General features: G+C 38.1%; 1 pseudogene; it reads right to left on the bottom strand.

The window, feature by feature from the left end:
- Positions 1–367: 367 nt before the first annotated feature.
- LOC128655102 (uncharacterized) lies at positions 368–493 on the bottom strand (annotated as a pseudogene).
- Positions 494–17,503: the final 17,010 nt, after the last annotated feature.

Raw genomic sequence — 17,503 nt, 5'->3', positions numbered from 1 at the left:
TGCCAATATAATTGTATTTAGACTGTTTATAGTATTACAATTGATAGCTTCATTCAAAGGACAAAGAAAAATAATATCTATCGCAGATAGAGCTATTGTTACTTTATAAGATTTATTGAACCAAAAAATAATTTTCAACCAGAGTTGTCTAACCTTGGGGCATAACCAAAACATATGAAGTACATCTGCCCTACCATGTGCACACCGCGGACACCGAATGACACCAGAAGGATAAAACTTGGATAATTTCCACGGTGAAAGATAGAAATTATTAATCATTTTCATATGAGATTCTTTCCAGGATATTGGAACTTTGCATTTGGACATAGACTTAAAACTCTGATCAATTGTCTCATGTTCCACTGATAAAGTTACCGAACCCCAAGTTTTACATAGATTATCCTTAATGAAAAAAACTCAGTTATGCTCCTCTCCACGGAAATCTTTAGTAAAAGGCAAAAGATTTGTACGTTCTGAAGAGAAACCAGAGTATACTTTCCCACCTTGATTACTGCAACTCTTTCCTCTCTGGTCTCCCCACCTGCCGCCTAGCTCCTTTACAGTCCATAATGAATGCCTCTGCCAGACTCATCTTCCTTACACATCGCTCTTCATCTGATGCTCCTCTCTGCCAATCCCTTCACTGGCTTCCTCTTGCCTCTAGGATCAAACACAAAATTCTCACTCTGACATACAAAGCCCTCAACTGCACTGCTCCCCCCTATATCTCAGACCTTGTCTCCAGATACTCTCCCTCCCGTCCCCTTCGCTCTGCTCATGACCTCCTACTCTCCTCCTCTCTTGTTACCTCATCGCACTCCCGTTTACAGGACTTCTCCAGACTGGCTCCCATCTTGTGGAACTCTCTGCCTCGCCCCACAAGACTCTTCCCTAGTTTTGAAAGCTTCAAGCGCTCCCTAAAGACTCTACTGTTCAGGGATGCATACAACCTATGCTAACCTTACTTTATAACAGTTCCACTCCTCCATTGCTATCCTCTGAACCCCCTTAAGTCCAGCTGTTTGTAGATCACCTTCTTAAGAGCTGATTACAACAGTGCAACTCTTGTCAGGGCCCTCTACCCATTTGATCCCTTTAATTGTTTTATTGTACTACCCTCTCTTTATAGCGCTGCGGAATCTGTTGGCGCTCTACAAATAACTGATAATAATAATAATAATACTGGGAACACACAATCCTCCGTGTTAACTTAATTTACACCTTATGTATACTTTACACACTCTGTGCTACAATCAAACAAGCAAGATACAGTATTAAAGCTAACTGTTACTCCAGATCAATTCAGTGTTATGGGTCATCACTTCATACAATTTGATTAGTGAGCAGGACCATATGCTAGTGACTCTTACATATCACTAGCAAATACGGTTACTTGTGGCCAAGTGTTTTTCCCAACATACAGATAACTGGAGTACAACCCAGATCCACCATTTATATGGTACCTAACAGACATTTATTATAACCCATCAGGTGAACAAGTGTCTATAGCCCCTCTACAATAAAAGGGTATTAACTCACTATATTGGGTTACATTATCAAGTAGCTCCTACAGTGAGTGCTAATTTTTTTATTATATTAAATTGCAAGGGGTCTGTATACTTTATCCAGCCCTTATCAATTATGTCCATTAACCTTTGGCTCCTAAGTGTGTATTTTAATGTGTGTTTTCCAATTTTAACTATGCTCTTAATAAAGGTTAAATTTTATGGTAACTTCTGATTTTGTCAAATTCTAGCTCCATCTGCACATTATATGTCTGACTTTTCATATAATATTCCCTCTGTGGGTAGTACCATAGCTGTGTAACCCCGAGAGTGCTGTTTATGTAGTCTTTCTCAGGAATAGGTTGGTTCAACCTTTCTTGCCCATTGTTAAAATAGTTTCAGTTCTAATTTCAGAACAAGGATGAGGTTTATACTCCAATGTTTTTATAGTTCCCAAGAAGGAAGGCACTTTCAGACACATTCTAGATTTAAAAACTCTAAACAAGTTTTTAACAGTTCTTACATTCAAGATGCAAACAAATGGAATGATCATTCCTTTAGTCCAACAATGACAATTTATGTCCGCAATAGATATGAAAAATACTTACCTTTATATTCCTATTCACAAAGATCATCATCAGTTTCTGCGTCTTGCATTTATGGACATGCATTTTCAGTTTTTAGCTGTACCTTTTGGTCTAGCTACAGCTCCCAGAATTTTTACAAAAATTATGGGCTCTCTTCTTTCTTTGCAGGAAGATTTGGACAAGGGTTGTCTGCCAGTTCCACAAAAAGATTGCAAAGCTTTCAAACATTCAAAGTTTCGTCCAGGCAGTGGTTAGGATTCGGTGTGTTATCAAGACGATTTCTCCTCCTTGGAATGCTAATATGGTTCTTAGAATTCTCCAAATTCTGCCTTTTGAACTAATGCATGCTATAGGCATCCTACTTTTTTCTTGTCAAGTTTTCTTCCTTCTAGCCATTTCATTTGCTAGAAGGGTTTCTGAGTTATCTGCCTTTTTTACTGTGACTCTCCATATCTTATATTTCACCAGGATAAGGCTGATTTAAAAACAAAATTTGATTTCTTACTTAAACTTAAATCAGGAAATTATAGTGTAATATATCTCAGCCTAATGTCACTATCCCTTTAAGACTGCCTTTCCTGATTCTGACACTCATGCTGTTTTGGGCAGTATTTACATTCAGTTTGCCTGCCTGATTAATCATTCATGCACCTGATCCCCTCAGCCTCTTTTTAAGCCTTCTCAGGTCTAATGTGCTTGGCATTAACTTTGAAGTTGTGATCCTGAACAACAGAGGTCTGTGACTGTTTCCTACATGAATTCAACCAAGTTATTCAAGCTACAGCCTTTTCTATTTCCTATGCTTAAAATCATCAAATCACAAGTATCCAAATAATTCCATTGTGTTACCTGGACACTGCTACTTAAACTCTGAACTTTATTATAAATCAAGTATACTTTTGGTTATCATCACTCTCTAATTTACAACAGCATCTTACTCAGAACTTTATAACTATTCTCTGCTACAAGTTGTCATAGCTGAAATATCATTCTACAAATATGTTAACATATTCAGAACTCTGCATCTATGTGTTCAGTTAAAAGCTTTCATGTGATTCTAGAATATATGCACAAATAGTAATTAATGCCTAAAACTTGCAACTTGACTATCACCTGTGCTGCTCTGCTTATTACTGACATACAGCTATATATAATATTATGCACTGTGAACCTGCAAAAAACCTTACGGCTAGATTTAGAGTTTTGTCGGTAACGACCCGCGTAGCTAACGCTGGCTTTTTTCTGGCCGCACCTTTTAAATAACTCTGGTATTGAGAGTCCACAGAATGGCTGCATTAGGCTCCAAAAAAGGAGCGTAGAGCATATTTAACGCAACTTCAACTCTCGATACCAGAGTTGATTACAGACGTGGCCAGCCTCAAAAACGTGCTCGTGCACGATTCCCCCATAGAAAACAATGGGGCTGTTTGAGCTGAAAAAAAACCTAACACCTGCAAAAAAGCCGCGTTCAGCTCCTAACGCAGCCCCATTGTTGTCTATGGGGAAACACTTCCTACGTCTGCACCTAACACCCTAACATGTACCCCGAGTCTAAACACCCCTAACCTTACACTTATTAACCCCTAATCTGCCGCTCCCGCTATCGCTGACCCCTGCATATTATTATTAACCCCTAATCTGCCTCTCCGTAAACCGCCGCTACTTACATTATCTCTATGTACCCCTAATCTGCTGCCCCTAACACCGCCGACCCCTATATTATATTAATTAACCCCCTAATCTGCCCCCCACAACGTCGCCTCCACCTGCCTACACTTATTAACCCCTAATCTGCCGACCGGACCGCACCGCTGTTATAATAAAGTTATTAACCCCTAATCCGCCTCACTCCCGCCTCAAAAACCCTATAATAAATAGTATTAACCCCTAATCTGCCCTCCCTAACATCGCCGACACCTAACTTCAAACATTAACCCCTAATCTGCCGACTGGAGCTCACCGCTATTCTAATAAATGTATTAACCCCTAAAGCTAAGTCTAACCCTAACACTAACACCCCCCTAAGTTAAATATAATTTAAATCTAACGAAATTAATTAACTCTTATTAAATAAATTATTCCTATTTAAAGCTAAATACTTACCTGTAAAATAAATCCTAATATAGCTACAATATAAATTATAATTATATTATAGCTATTTTAGGATTTATATTTATTTTACAGGTAACTTTGTATTTATTTTAACCAGGTACAATAGCTATTAAATAGTTAAGAACTATTTAATAGCTAAAATAGTTAAAATAATTACAAAATTACCTGTAAAATAAATCCTAACCTATGTTACAATTAAACCTAACACTACACTATCAATAAATTAATTAAATAAAATACCAACAATTACCTACAATTAAACCTAACACTACACTATCAATAAATTATTTAAATACAATATCTACAAATAAATACAATGAAATAAACTAACTAAAGTCCAAAAAATAAAAAAGAACTAAGTTACAAAAAATAAAAAAATATTTACAAACATTAGAAAAATATTACAACAATTTTAAACTAATTACACCTACTCTAAGCCCCCTAATAAAATAACAAAGCCCCCCAAAATAAAAAAATGCCCTACCCTATTCTAAATTACAAAAGTTCAAAGCTCTTTTACCTTACCAGCCTTGAACAGGGCCCTTTGCGGGGCATGCCCCAAAGAATTCAGCTCTTTTGCCTGTAAAAAACCCCATACAATACCCCCCCCCCAACATTACAACCCACCACCCACATACCCCTAATCTAACCCAAACCCCCCTTAAATAAACCTAACACTAAGCCCCTGAAGATCTTCCTACCTTATCTTCACCCTGCCAGGTTCACCGATCCATCCTCGGAAGTCTTGATCCAAGCCTCGGAAGTGTTGATCCAAGCCCAAGCGGGGGGCTGAAGAGTGACGTCCATCCTCGGGCTGAAGTCTGGATCCAAGCGGCGACTGAAGAAATCCATCCTCGGGCTGAAGTCGGAAGTCCATCATCTGGATGAAGTCTTCTATCAAGCCGCATCTTCAATCTTCTTTCTTCTGGAGCGGAGCGGAACCATCTTCTTCCAAGCCAACGCGGAACATCCTCTTCAACCGACGACTAGACGACGAATGATGGTTCCTTTAAATGACGTCATCCAATATGGCGTCCCTCGAATTCCGATTGGCTGATAGGATTCTATCAGCCAATCGGAATTAAGGTAGGAATATTCTGATTGGCTGATGGAATCAGCCAATCAGAATCAAGTTCAATCCGATTGGCTGATCCAATCAGCCAATCAGATTGAGCTTGCATTCTATTGGCTGTTCCGATCAGTTTAAAATTGTTGTAATATTTTTCTAATGTTTTTATTTTTTGTAACTTAGTTCTTTTTTATTTTTTGAGTTTTAGTTAGTTTATTTCATTGTAGTTATTTGTAGATATTTTATTTAAATAATTTATTGATAGTGTAGTGTTAGGTTTAATTGTAGATAATTGTAGGTATTGTATTTAATTAATTGATTGATAGTGTAGAGTTAGGTTTAATTGTAGATAATTGTAGGTAGTTTATTTAATTAATTTATTGATAGTGTAGTGTTAGGTTTAATTGTAACTTAGGTTAGGATTTATTTTACAGGTAATTTTGTAATTATTTTAACTATTTTAGCTATTAAATAGTTCTTAACTATTTAATAGCTATTGTACCTGGTTAAAATAAATACAAAGTTGCCTGTAAAATAAATATTAATCCTAAAATAGCTATAATATAATTATAATTTATGTTGTAGCTATATTAGGGTTTATTTTACAGGTAAGTATTTAGCTTTAAATAGGAATAATTTATTTAATAAGAGTTAATTTATTTCGTTAGAATAGAATTATATTTAACTTAGGGGGGTGTTAGGGTTAGGGTTAAAATTAGCTTTAGGGGTTAAAAAATGTATTATAGTAGCAGTGAGCTCCGATCGGCAGATTAGGGGTTAATACTTGAAGTTAGGTGTCAGCGATGTTAGGGAGGGCAGATTAGGGGTTAATACTATTTATTATAGGGTTATTGAGGCGGGAGTGAGGCGGATTAGGGGTTAATAACTTTATTATAGTAGCGGTGAGATCCGCTCGGCAGATTAGGGGTTAATAAGTGTAGGCAGGTGGAGGCGACGTTGAGGGGGGCAGGTTAGGGGTTAATAAATATAATATAGGGGTCGGCGGTGTTAGGGGCAGCAGATTAGGGGTACATAGCTATAATGTTGCTGGCGGCGGCGTGCGGACGGCAGATTAGGGGTTAATAAGTGTAGGTAGCTGGCGGCGACGTTGTGGGGGGCAGATTAGGGGTTAAAGGGACAGTTTACTCAAAACATTTCTCCCCTTTAATTTGTTCCTAATGATCCACTTTACCTGCAGGAGTGTATTATATTGTTTACAAGTAGCTCAATTACCCTTATATAAGCATTTGAAATAGTTGATTTAGCATGTGGTATCCCCACCTATTCTGAAAGTTTGTGGCCGCAGGTCCAAGCTATAGATAAGCTTTGTAAACACAGCCAGCAGAAGAGATTACACTCCCAGTGAGATATAGCAGAGATAAGGTAATAAAATGTTGATTTTCCATTGTTCTCTCCAAGTACTGGTGATTGTTTTATGGACAGATATAAGATAAAGAAGCAGGTATATGTACACAATGTGATACAGTAATGAGGTCTTATTATACCTACAAGCTCAACCCATTTTATTAGGTTGTGGCTTCAAAACACAAAATCAGAGCATTAATATACACAAATAAACCTTAAAAAGCTAATTTTCATACATTTTTACAGTTGGTAAAAAATGCAATTGTAAACACATTACGGGAAAAACTATTTTACAGTATACTGTCCCTTTAATAAATATAATATAGGGGTCGGCGGTGTTAGGGGCAGCAGATTAGGGGTACATAAGGATAACGTAGGTGGCGGTCGGCAGATTAGGGGTTAAAAAATTTTATTAGAGTGGCGGCGATGTGGGGGGACCTCGGTTTAGGGGTACATAGGTAGTTTATGGGTGTTAGTGTACTTTAGAGCACAGTAGTTAAGAGCTTTATGAACCGGCGTTAGCCCAGAAAGCTCTTAACTACTGACTTTTTTCTGCGGCTGGAGTTTTGTCGTTAGAATTCTAACGCTCACTTCAGCCACGACTCTAAATACCGGAGTTAGAAAGATCCCATTGAAAAGATAGGATACGCAATTGACTTAAGGGGATCTGCGGTATGGAAAAGTCGCGGCTGAAAAGTGAGCGTTAGACCCTTTCCTGACTGACTCCAAATACCGGCGGTAGCCTTAAACCAGCGTTAGGAGACTCTAACGATGGTTTTCACGGCTACCGCCAAACTCTAAATCTAGGCCTTAGTTTGCATATATATGCACAAATAGTAATTAATGCCTAAAACTTGCAACCTGACTATCACCTGTGCTGCTCTGCTTAATTCTGACATACAGCTCTATATAATATTATGTACTGTGAACCTGCAGCAAACCTTAGTTTGCATCTAAGTGTCAATCTTCTACCAGTTTACTCTGAAGCCTGAACATTCCACATTGCTATATTTTTCTCTCATTGAATCCTGCAGCTACTCCTATTAACTAACTTTAAGTCACAGTGAAGCCAGAATATATTGTATACAAATGTTGCACTCTCCATGAATTCTACAATAACTTCTAGCAACTATGAATCACAGAATATCATCTATCCATGTCCAGGATACTCTTCCCCGGGTCAGGGGTCGGTGTCTTCAAATCCCTACCACTGCCCTGAGGGTCTGTGTCCTGAACGCATGTACACCGGAACATGACAGAAAGTTAATGCCTAAAAAAGGGATCCGCAGTGATAGTGGATGCACTGACCCTCAAAGGAAAATAAAAAATTACAACCAATCTCAGACCCAAGCTATCCCTAAAGGAAAAACAGAAGATTTTTATACTTTTAAATAATTAAAGACACAGTACTCCCATTCTAGACTATCCTCTACTCATGTTCGTGATTTCCATTTTGGTGAAACTGATTCTGAATCTGACTATGAAAATGAAGAGGAAGTATCCATAGATTCAGCAGAAAAAAATCAGATCTTTAAAGATTTAAAGAGACACAACCACTTTTCTAAAATTTCATCTACTCATGTTCGTGGCTCCAATTTGGTGAAACTGATTCTGAATCTGACTATGAAAATGAAGGGAATGTATCCATAGATTCAGCAGAAAAAAATCAGATCTTTAAAGATTTAAAGAGACAGGACTACTGTTCCAGAATACCATCTACTCCTCCTGTTTGTGATTCCCATCCTGGTGATACTGACTCTGAGTCTGAATATGTCAACGAGGAGGATGACTTCACAGATCCAGCTGAACTGGCCCTAGACTGGTATGAGCGCAACTTTAATTCGCCACAAACTCAGACAAAACCTCAACCTATTGGCTATAATGACATCCTTGGTAGCTATATTTACAGATGGAAGAGACATCTGGTTTACAGACTGCTGTTTGGAGAAATGGTCCCCTCAACTACTATGATGATTTATTACTTCAGAATTATGCATCCAGTGATGAAGAGGATTTCTGTTCTCAACCTGATATAAGGTACTCCAGGCCACAGTGGCACCACCCTAAGAAGCCTCATATTGGGAAGAAATATCAGTTATCTAAGCTCTCTAAAAAAAAGAAGAAGAAAAAGAAAATCTTTCTGCCTACAGAAAATCAGAAGCGTAAAGAGGAAACTCAGCCTGAATCTCCTGTTTCATTTTCTGTTGTGCCAGATCCTCTATTGCCTCATGATACACTCCACACCAAGCTGGATGTTGTCTCTAGTCACCATCAGTCTGTTTTTGAAGCACTTAATGGTTTATCTTCTCAAACTCTACAATGACAAACACTGCTTTCAACTACTGATTCCTTACATCCCTCTCATGCTGCCTCAATGTCTGTAAACCCTGTGCTAGAAGCAAAAGATAATTTTGTTCCAGATATACAACCTTTCAGTTTTCCAGAAGTAGTCCCTGGAGAATTTAGCCCTGAAATTCAAACTCAAATAAGTATGCCTGCTGAACCCCAGAAAACCTCTCAGTCAGAATCTTGTATCACAATCCCTCCACATCTACCTGAGAGTGGCATATTTCAGTACACGCCACCTTTTCAAAATTCTTCTGTTAATGCATCTAAGAAAATGTTTTCCTTGGGAGATACTGTGCATCAACCTACATTTTCTACTACATCTGTTCCCTGTACAGGAATTCCTGATGCTGAACCCTGTGAGGACAACATTGAACCTAGTTCGCAAGTGGACGTTCTTGACCCTGAAACTTGTACAAATGTTCTTCAAGAAGATTCCCCAGTGGCTATTCCTGTCCCTGTTTTCCATGATGATACTACTAAACCTGGCATCAAGGTGGACTCTCCTGTTTTTGACTCTGGTATGGGTATTCCTTTGTTTAACCCAGAAATGGGTGTAATAATACTTGATCCTGAAGATAGCCATGCCCTCTGCTCAGAAGCGAGTATGGTTCTTGGCCCTAAAGTGGATCTTGTAAATTCTTTGTTTGTGAACCCTGAAGAAAGCCTTTCCCTCTGCTCAGAAGAGAGTATGGTTCCTGACTCTAAAGTGGGTTCTTTTTCTTTTTCTATAGTTGAACCTTGCCCTGGCATGGGCATTCCTTCACCCGATCCTACTGAGGATATTTCTGAACCTTGCCCAGATGTGGATATTCCTGAACCTTGCCCAGATGTGGGTACTTCTGAACCTTGCCCTGGCATGGGCATTCCTTCACCTGATCCTACTGAGGATATCCCTGAACCTTGCCCAGATGTGGGTATTCCTGAACCTTGCCCTGGTGTGGGCATTCCTTCACCTGATCCTACTGAGGATATTCCTGAACCTTGCCCAGATGTGGGTATTCCTGAACCTTGCCCTGGTGTGGGCATTCATATACCTGATCCTAGTGAGGACACTCTTGATTCTGAATCCAGTAAAGACACATTTGATATTGAACCAGAAGAAGGCAAGAACTGGTCAACTCTTGCTCTCTACACTCCTATCTCCTACATTGAAGAAAACCCTGCTATTGGGTTAAAAGTGGCTTTAGCTTTGTCTTTTGGAGTATATCTAATCCTCAGCCAAGAGGTTAATTCTGAGGATACTCAAATCTCTGACCCAAAGGTGGTTAATCTGGTCTGCATCACTATTTCTGAAGTTAAGGAAAGCCTATTCATATGTCAAGGACTGGGTGCCTTTTCATTGGCTGTGTACATGGTCATCTATCATGAAGAGCATCCGCCTATCAACTCTCAGGATGATTCTGTGATAGAAAGCTCATTGTATGTCACGTTCATGCATTCTCATGATGACTACAAGAAAGATGACTTCAAGTTTTACTCTCATCATTGTCAAGATCTTTTGATACCTGAATTCCATGGTGTTTGCTTTGTCATTTTACTTTTTCAAGAGATCTCCAACCCTCCTTTCTTGATTTCCGATTGGACTCACTACCTCCATACACCTACTACCGGCTCTTCATATAATTTTTGTTCTCTCTCTTTTTGGATTGCATTCGGCGCCCGGAGGTCGCCTTTAAGGAGGGGGTTCTGTAACATATCTCAGCCTAATGTCACTATCCCTTTAAGACTGCCTTTCCTGATTCTGACACTCATGCTGTTTTGGGCAGTATTTACATTCAGTTTACCTGCCTGATTAAACATTCATGCACCTGATTCCCTCAGCCTCTTTTTAAGCCTTCTCAGGTCTAATGTGCTTGGCATTAACTTTGAATTTGTGATCCTGAACAACAGAGGGACTGTTTCCTGCATGAATTCAACCAAGTTATTCAAGCTACAGCCTTTCCTATTTCCTATGCTTAAAATCATCAAATCGCAAGTATCCAAATAATTCCATTGTGTTACCTGGATACTGCTACTTAAACTCTGAACTTTATTATAAATCAAGTATACTTTTGGTTATCATCACTCTCTAATTTACAACAGCATCTTACTCAGAACTTTAAAACTATTCTCTGCTACAAGTTGTCATAGCTGAAATATCATTCTACAAATATGTTAACATATTCAGAACTCTGCATCTATGTGTTCAGTTAAAAGCTTTCATGTGATTCTCCAATATATGCACAAATAATAATTAATGCCTAAAACTTGCAACTTGACTATCACCTGTGCTGCTCTGCTTATTACTGACATACAGCTATATATAATATTATGTACTGTGAACCTGCAACAAACCTTAGTTTGCATATATATGCACAAATAGTAATTAATGTCTAAAACTTGCAACCTGACTATCACCTGTGCTGCTCTGCTTAATTCTGACATACAGCTCTATATAATATTATGTACTATGAACTTGCAACAAACCTTAGTTTGCATCTAAGTGTCAATCTTCTACCAGTTTACTCTGAAGCCTGAACATTCCACATTGCTATATTTTTCTCTCATTGAATCCTGCAGCTACTCCTTTTAACTAACTTTAAGTCACAGTGAAGCCAGAATATATTGTATACAAATGTTGCACTCTCCATTAATTCTACAATAACTTCTAGCAACTATGAATCAAGAATATCATCTATGAATCAAGAATATCATCTATCCACGTTCAGGATACTCTTCCCCAGGTCAGGGGTCAGTGTCTTCAAATCCCTAGCACTGCCCTGAGGGTCTGTGTCCTGAACGCATGTACACCGGAACATGACATATAGTCCTTTCACTTTGTCCTAATCCTCAAAATTAGAATGAGACTTTTTCATAATCTGGACGTAGTAAGAAACTTAAAATTTAATCTACAGGTGACTAAGGATTTCAGACAGTCTTCTAGTCTTTTCATACGTTTTTCAGGTCCTTTAAAGGTTTCTGCTGGCACTTAAAGGGACATAATACTCATATGATAAATCACTTGAAACTTATGCAGTATAATTGTAAAAAGCTGACAGGAAAATATCACCTGAGCATCTCTATGTAAAAAAGGAAGATATTTTACCTCACAATCTGCTCAGCTCAGCAGAGTAAGTTTTGTGTAAAAAGTTATGCTCAGCTGCTGCCCAGCTGCAAGTAAAAAAATGAAGGAATGAATTGCAGCCAATCAGCATCAACAGTGCTGAGGTCATGAACTCTTTTACTGTGATCTCATGAGATTTCACTTAACTCTCATGAGATTTCATAGTAAACTTCCTTAAACTGAATATTGAAATAACATGAGAGTGCACAAGGCTCAATCCCTTAGCTGTCCCTGGACAGACATACTGATTTGCTGCTTAGAAGTCCTTTACAATGGGATGTGGCTGCTGAGGAACTTTTGAGGTAAAATATCTTTCTTTTTTACATAGAGATGTGCAGGTGATATTTTCTAGTCAGCTTTTTACAGCTATGCTGCATCACTTTCAAGTGTTTCAACATTTGGGTATCATGGCCCTTTAAGCATTCATAAAGCTTACTTGGAGGCAGGTAAGTTCCTTTTAAAACCTATTACAGCTCTTTCTACCTGATCTGATTTTACTTCCTGGGCTTTCAAAAATTAGGTTTCTGTTGAGCAAATTTGCAAACAGCAACTTGGTGCTTTTTAAATACCTTTAGTAAATGTTATCATTCTGATGTTTTTGGTTCTTCAGAAGCAGCTTTTATTAGGAAAGTACTCCAGGCAGCAGTGTCTGGAAAATGGCTTCCTTCTTAAAAACATTTATTTGATCCCTCACAACATTACAGGTAGACTCCACAGCTTGGATTCCAGTTCCCATGCGTAATTAATTGTGAACAGTCACCACCTTATGAAAGAAAACCAAATTTACGTTTACCTGATGAATTTCTTTCATTCAAGGTGGTGAGAGTTAAATTTTTGAAGACAGTACCATTTTACACCTCTTTGCCTCCTCTTAGTTGTAGCAATTTTCCTCCCATGCGTAATGAATCATGGACTCTCACAACCATGAAACAAAGGAATTTATCTATTGAAGTATAAATTTTGTTTTTATACAGTGGTGTTGTTTTTGCATTTCTTTTCTATGTTGCTTTTGTTACGGTGGCCAAAGATCCCATTAGCAACATGATCACTGGAATGTTATTAAAATAACTTTCTTCAACCATTTCGGATTACTGCCCACCTTGCTCTTCAAATGCTCCACTCCAGGGAACACATTTTATATCAAACATTAATACAATAACACAAAGACTTTCCATGGGGTTTCTTAGCAAAATGGTGAAGGGCAATTTATTTGGCTTGGTCTGAAATACACTCCCTCACAAATCCTATGACTATGAACTTTATGAATGTACCCTTGAAAGAGCATCAGCATTGCTTGGCAAAAAACCTGTCTGAGTGTAACAGTAAAATGAATGGTTGCAAACTACAAAACTATCAGGCTCATCCATTTGAGATGAGTGTTACTTATAATCAACCTTAGCTTACTACTGAACAGATTCTAAAGAACACTTAGTGACATTTGTTTTCTACTACAGAGTAATTCTTCTCTTAGACACATAATGCTCTTCACCCTGGCAACCCCCAAGCCAACATCAGAAGCATTAAAATGTTCTATAAAATCTTAGAAAAGTCAAGAGCTACCAAAACTGGATGGGCACACAGGAAATGTTGTTTGTGTAAGATCAGTTAAAAGAGCAGCTATAGTAGCAAAACCCAGAATAACCTGAACCTAAACCCAGTAAAACCCAGAAATGCTCTTAACTTGTTTCTTATTGTTTGGGACTAGTTTTGTATGGATTCTATTGTTTTTCTCTTTAGTTAAACTAATCCTCCCTTGATTGTATATCCCAAGTACTTAGCTTTCTCTAAACTAATGGTACATTTTGAAGGATTAAAAATATATAAATAATAATGTCTATGGGGTAGATTTATCATATCACAGGCGGACATGATTCGCTATACTGCCCTGCATTGCTAAATGCATACGCTGTTGGAATTTAACATCACACAAGCATTTCTGGTGAAATGTTTGTGCAATGCCGTCCCCTGCACATTTGCAGACAATCGGCTGCTAGCAGGGGGTGTCAATCATTCCGATCGTATCTGATCGGGATGATTGCAGTCCGTCCCCTCAGAGGTGGCGGACGAGTTAAGGAGCAGTGGTCTTAAGACCACTGCTTCTTAACTCCTGTTTCCAGCAAGCCACAAGGCTTGCGCGGAATAAGCAGCATCCGCTGCTACATTAATGTAGCCCTATATCTCAAGAAAAACTCTGTATCTAGCAACCCTCTGCACAATTTTTCTATCAAACAATAGAATACATGAAATGGTGTAAATTGTAGGGTGCGCTTAGAAAAAGCTGACAGGTTCAACATACTATAATCAATAAAAAAACAGCATATATAACAGTGCATATATTTATTTAGCTTGTATAACATAGTAATCACAATAAGAAAGGTCATAACATGCAAATAAATATTTAAAACACTGGCCAGAGAGTCTGTGTGCACATTCACTAAATGTCAGTGACCTGTAAAAGTTTGGCTTGATAAAAGATCCTCTTAGAAAATATCCATAGAAACCAAATCTGGTTTAAAACACTTGCGTACGGTAACAAATTCACTAGAAAGTGTGTATCAAAAGGAACAGTACCTCCGTAATGATTGTAAAAATGAACTGTAGGTACTCTGTGAGAGCGATCCACACTTCTTATCACATGATTAGGTCCACCTAATCACAATCTGGCAATGACTCAGTCTCGGTCATGTGACCCCTCTATATTCAGTCTTTGCTGTTCACTGGAGTGTAAATTTAAACCGGAACTCAGCAATGCCCCGCTGAATTTTATTACAAGACCAGAGACTCCTATTTTGCATTCTCTTTCTTTACTACTCAATGCAGCATTTAAAAGTATAAGAATAACATCAACAAAAGATATTAAAACAGCATAGAAATTAAAGAACCACAATAAGTAGCTAATGAGAGAGCTAACTTATAACTCCAAGAAAAAAGTGACCAATCAGAGAAGGAATAGTGTCCATAAACTGTCCAATAAGCAGCCAAACCTCCTCTTTCTTTTTGCTGCTCAGCTAAAGATAAGTAGTGAAATTTTGTCTCTATAATAAATATTGTTTTATTTAAGGTATATATATTTTATGTGTGTTTTTCGTTTTTGTTTTCACCCGAATTGTTTATTTGGGTTCTTTATATCCTATGCATATCGTTTAGTTTTTATTTTTGCTTCCGTTTTTGGTTTATTCCCCTTTTGTCAGTTAGTAATATTTTTATTACATCGTTTTTTATTTTGCCCGGTTTTTCGTTTTCCGGTCTTTATTCCCTTCTACTTCAACTCCTTTTGAGTTTCGCTATTACCTTTTTCTTGCAGCTGTGTTTTATAATCTTTTCTCCCCTGTTGTTCTGCTCTATCCTCCATTTCGTGTTCTGACGCTTCCGGCCGCCATTTTGTGGGCCATTTTGTGGGCCGGGCTTCACTTCCCGCCCACTGTCTCTGACACAGCTGCTGATTCAGTTCAGTCAGTTGTTTCTTCAGACCGGTAACTTTGTTGCCAGCTCCAATACAATTGTTTAGTTAAGCAGAAAATATTTCTAACAAGCCTTATTTAATCCTGTATTGCCATCTTGTGGCTTTATTATATTACAACGCTTTTTTGTCAAATTATTCAAAACTTATTTGTTTAATTATATTTGTTAAAAAAAAATGATCTGTTGGAATATTTTTATTGTAATTGTTGTAAAGCCATATTTTACTCACTTATTAGAATTTTTCCTTCAGTATTAAGTTTTTAGTGATCTATAATATTACAATTGTTAATTATTTATATAAAAAATATATAGTTTAATTAAGTCTGAAAACCCAGAGTGTACTCCTCCTTTGAAAGCTCAGACTGTACAAACTATGATTAATTCTTCAATGAACAATCTTTTTAACAAAATGTCTTCATTAATGGGCATTAAAGAGACTAAAAAATGTTTAAAGAGGAAAAATCCTTCTATTACTGTAATAGCCAGTAAAAAGCTTGTTTCAAAGTCTCGTCAGCTTTTGTCTGACACCACAATTCCTCACAGCAAGTCAACAAAAACTGCTGTTAAGAGAACCCTGAATCCCAAGTGTATCCAAATGGGAGAATCTAGCTTAAGTTTAAAATCAAAATAAAAAATAAAAAATGTTGATAAATCATCCTCTGATCTTAATAGTTCTGATGATGATAATTATACAGATATTAATTCAGATTCTATTTATGTTGATTCTGAAGACTCAGATTATACCCCTGCTGTTAAAAAGCATAAAAATGCCCCAAAAAATTAAAAGATTTTATTGAGGAGGAAATAGAATTCACTGATTGCCTGGGTATTCCAAGATTCAATCCTGATGAGCTACATCATCCCCGCTCTGCGGAATGGTGTCCCACTATTGGTGTTGCAAAATTTATTGACTTCCAACTTAGGAAACCCTTAAAGAAACAGACCCGCAATAAAATGAAGGCAGGATGTCCTCGCCCTTTACTCCCAAAAAATGCATCACGTACCCCTGAGGTCGACCCCAAAATCCTTAAGTTCATCGGTGCTCCAGGTTATAAAGTTAAAAAAGGGATTGACAGATCATGGAAGATCTGTCAAGATAAATTGCTTGATTCCATAGGTCCTTTGACCAAGTTTGATCCTTCATTTGAGAAAAGGTTTTTTCTTACTCTCATTTGATTCCCATATCTTCAGAAGCCAAAGAAGAACTTTCCTGGCGGCTTTCTCATTTAGAAGCTTGGAATGGAAGAGCCATTTTTGGCAAAACTCTGGATTTCATCATCGAATCCGATGCCAGTCTTTCAGGCTGGGGAGCTCGTTGCGGTCCTTCCATCACAGGTGGAAAATGGACTCTGGAAGAGAAACACTTTCATATAAATTGCTTAGAATTATTGGCTGGCTCGTTTGCAGTCAAGAGTTTTGCAAGGTCTTCTTCTCCAGTCTCTATTCTCCTGCGTATGGACAATATTTCTGCGGTGCAGTATCTCAATCGTTTGGGAGGCACCAAGTCCAGGGACTTGTCCAATATCCCCAAGGATTTTATTCATCTTTGCTTGGACAGGAACATTTCAGTCAGAGCAGAATACATTCCAGGACAATCAAACTCGGCTGCGGACTGGGGATCTCGTCATTTGATGGACTTCAGCGATTGGATGTTGGACAGGAGTCTTTTTCTCTCTCTCCAATCTCTCTGGGGTCCCTTTTGTTTGGATCTGTTTGCATCCAGGACCAATTTTCAGATTCTTCCTTATTTCAGCTCACGTCCGGACCCAGAAGCAGCAGCCATAGATGCTTTTCTTCATCCATGGCCGCCTCAGGGAGTTTATGCGTTTCCTCCCTTTTCGATGACTCCAAGGACAATTTCAACTGTCCACAGGGATCGCCTATGTCTAACGATTGTGACCCCTCTTTGGCTGACACAGTCATGGTATCCCTCCCTTTTGGAGATGTCCAT

The sequence above is a fragment of the Bombina bombina genome, chromosome 3 (assembly GCF_027579735.1).
Source record: "Bombina bombina isolate aBomBom1 chromosome 3, aBomBom1.pri, whole genome shotgun sequence".
In the NCBI taxonomy this organism is placed as follows: Eukaryota; Metazoa; Chordata; class Amphibia; order Anura; family Bombinatoridae; genus Bombina; species Bombina bombina.
The sequence above is the reverse complement of the archived record's forward strand: the minus strand, read 5'-3'. Positions and strand labels throughout refer to the sequence as shown.